Here is a 4,006-nt window from a genome sequence, read left to right on the forward strand (position 1 = left end):
AAGACCTTTACCCTTATTACATCCTCAGAGCTTCATACATGCTCCATTTACCTGGAACATTTTTCTCTACTCACACCTAATTCTATAGGTCTAGAAGCCCTCCAGGATCCCCCTATCTCGGGGACTACTCTTACTAGAGCACTTGGTTTAACTGCTCTCTCCAGCCAAAAGGGAGTGCAGGGATCAAGTCTGCCTGGTCCATCTTTAGAGCCCCAGAGCTTAGGCGGTACACCTGTTGTGGGAACTGCAGGGGCTCTTGGTCTAGATCTAGGTCCAGTTGGTTGTTGCCCAGAGATCCAAGTATTGAGACGTGGAAGGAATTTGGAATATGACAGAACACAGACCACAGGTCATCTTGTTGGGAAAATGGGAGGAGCTGCTTCAGATCCCTGTCACCCACAGCTGGAGATCAGGGGCTTTTAAAGGAAGTGCCACATGCTTTGGGGCAGGTTGTGGGGGAAAATGAATCTTGTTAGGATGTCTGCCAGGGGGCTTTTAGAATTTCAGTTCTTTGTCTTGAAGAAAATTTACCATTTCTGGGAAACAACTCAAAAGATTAAGTACTTAGTTAAGGGAGAGAACTTTATAGGGAAGGGTCACTGAAATTTGTTCAGTTGGGGGGGAGGGTACATTTAGAGTCCCAGAACATAAAAGGCTCTGACTAAACAGCTGATAAAATTAAACTGTGTTTGTATATATTAGCCCTTCATGATTTAAAAATAGTATGATTCACATGGTACAAAATGGGTTCTAATGGGAACCAGTAACTTTTACCAGGTGACATTAATAAAGCCAAGGGCTGTCCCTGAGTCAGTGTTGTGTGGTCTAATTTCCAAAATTACAAAGTCCTGCTCCTGGCCATATTTCTCTGACTTCCAAATATTTTCAACAATGCCAGTTTCTAGGCCATTTGTAACTGGGACTGGAGTTTCCAAGTAAGGAGAATCCACCTAGGACCTTTTCCTGCTTCCTGTGTAACAGAAATAAGGGCCCAAAAGGGGGCAAAAATGTATTACAAGTTTTCTATTCACCCCCATCCCCATCATGGCTCTTTTTGGGAATTAAGACCTGCATTCCTGCCCCAGATCAGTAATCAAAGGGGAAAACAAAACAAATGTTCTTTGTATTTTAAACCACAGGATATAGTGCAACAGAATTGTCCAGGCAAAGGGCCTGAGGTCATTGTCACCAGAAATAACACTGACCATGACCACCAGCCATAGTTAAACTGCAGGAGCCCAAAGCTGAACTCCTTCCCCCTTTAAAAGCCCCTGTATTTCTGCTTAAAGTGGGGATGATGGTTCTTTTAAGAGGAGAGTCTGTAGTTCTCCTCATTTGCCAGCAAATTAATAAACTTCTCTTTCCTTTTCTTCAAATCGCTTGTCCTTGTTCTTTGCTCTGTCCTGGGGACAAGTGCCAAACTTTTGGTATCACCTGTTTGTAGGTTCTTGAGTTGACGTTGCTTCAGACTCATCTCACACGCTGTCCTCAAGCTTCTACAGTGGAAATGGATCCTAAAGGAGAGAATCTGAAAATGTTTCTCTTTTTGTTTCCTACGAGAGCCAGTTTACTTCCTCAAGGTTGCTGTGGCCAATGGAATTCTGGCCCTTCTAGCATAGGTGGATGGAGTTATTAGGTTAGTGAGTTGTCAGGTGGTTGAACCACCTCCTAAGGACAAGGACCACAGAGGCCTCATCACATGGGGATACACCACCGGCCACACGGACACACTGAACTACCCAGAATGGGAGGGGTGCTCCATCTCCGCTCTAAAATTAATCTAGTGTTTATTAATACTGCCTGGCCTGGTATCACATCCGCTATGTATAAATAAGGAATCCTTCAGGTTTGATACACTTGAAAGTGTATCAAGAATCATGAGTCAGCAAAGATACTACTGAACAGGAAGGATTTGAAGCCCCTTGGCATTCATGCTCCACATCTGGAAAGACGTTAAAGCTTCTGTGAGTGGCTGTTTCTGCCTCCTTTTTTTCCTTCTAGATGGGTTTTGCCTCAAACTTTGCCAGCAAAAGAATGGTTAGGAATAGAATAAAGAAAGTACTTACCTTAGCATGTGAAGATCCCAGCACAATTTGGATTTTCCTGTCCAGGAAAATTACTCTTACTTTAAGGTTAGACTAGTCAAGCTGTGTTGGAGGGCTGGAAGACCTCCTGCAGAAAGATTTCAACTGGACTTAGAATTGAGAGTCTGACCCCAGCATAGGAGGAGGTAGATGGCTAAGGCCAGCAGACCTGTGTTGATCAGCCTGAGAAGCAGCAGCCGGGACCACCCATGTGAGCGGGCCATGAAGGGAAGTGCATTTGGGCCTCAGCACTCTTAAGAAGAGGCTTATTCTTCCACACAGGGACCATCTAGCTCTGATGAGCAGGCCACCGGTCTGAGAGCACACGTAGTGAAAATAAGGTGGCCAACACCACACAGCTGGTCTGGTTTGGGTTCTGTGTGACTTTCACCTCGTATTTTCCATTCTTGGTGTTTTGTCAATTTAGCTTCAACCTGAAGATGTATATCTTGAGTAGGTTTGGACAATTGATTTAACTTTTGAATCGGAAATGTTGTAATAGGTCATGGGTTATGCTGATTATTGTTCGTTATTGTTTAAGATAAGGGTTAATATGGTTTTTGCTTTGAACTTTTCTGTATAAAACCGTGGTTTTGGAAATGGAAGGGTGGAACAGTCTGGGCAAGATTACTCTCACTGCCCTCCAGACTGCTTGCTCTCTGGCAATAAAGCTTGTCTGCGTTTGGCTGACAGTGATGAGTGGCTGGACCCTCTTGGTAACACCTGCAGCTTGTATCATGACTTAGTTCCTTAATAGTATGGAGTTTATTTGGCACCTGGCAGGCACAGATGGAAGTTAGGACACTCTAAACTGAATGAAATGCAGCAAATCAGCCAGTTGGGGACCATTTTTTTCTGAAGCCCAAAACTTTGTGATAATACATTTTCCAGGGAGTGGATTGGGAAAGAATAATGGCTATGGTTTTGAATTTTATAAAGAAATGGTTTGTCTGGCTACGGCCCAATGGTTATGGTGCTGGCCACATACACCAAGGCTGGCAGTTTCTAACCTGGCCTGGGTCAGCTAAGTAACAACGACAACTGCAACAAAAAATAGTTGGGCATTGTGGTGGGCACCTGTAGTCCCAGCTACTTGGGAGGCTGAGGCAAGAAAATCACTTAAGCCCAAAAGTTTGAGGTTGCTGTGAGCTGTGATGCCACAGTACTCTACTGAGGGTGACAGAGTGAGACTCTGTCTCAAAAGAAAAAAAAAATGGTTTGTCCATTTTCCATGACAAGATCGTTATTAATTCTCACTGAGCTGAGAGAGGACTCTTTGGCTCATAAATCAACTGTGTAATCTAAGAGACTGATCTCCTATGTAGTGAAGCCAACCTTTCTTTGTAGTCAGAAACTAACTATCCTGAACAAATACTGATTTGGTCTCAGTCTTTAGGAACGAGTATCACAGGATCCTTGGTAAACTAGAAACGCTTAGCAATTCCTTGTCATGCTGAGTTGTTTTTTCTTCCTTAAATATAGGAGATGAACTGGAGTCAGCTTTTCCCTTCACCAAACAGAAGATATAAAATCACTGTCCTTCCGTAATTAATGCAGTGGACAGTTGTCGGGGGCTGCTCAGCATCCATTCTCCATTTCTAATAATGCCCCTTCTCCCTGACTGTGTTCAGTGACAGGGTCTCCACTGAAACTGGACACTAAGGGGCAGAGCTGAGCCATCCAGCACTGTGGCCACTGTCCGCATGGGGCTACTGAGCACTAGAAATATGGCTAGTGTGACTGAGGACCTGAATTTTCAATTTAATTTAAATTCACTTACATAAATTTAACAATTGACAGTTTAGTTTTTTGAAAACTGTGAAGTATGCTTAAAATACCGGGTATGGGCTCGGCGCCTGTGGCTCAAGCGGCTAAGGCGCCAGCCACGTACACCTAAGGTGGCGGGTTCGAATCCCCAGCCC

The sequence above is a fragment of the Otolemur garnettii genome, unplaced genomic scaffold (genome assembly GCF_000181295.1).
Source record: "Otolemur garnettii isolate 467f Iridium unplaced genomic scaffold, OtoGar3 scaffold00032, whole genome shotgun sequence".
NCBI lineage: Eukaryota > Metazoa > Chordata > Mammalia > Primates > Galagidae > Otolemur > Otolemur garnettii.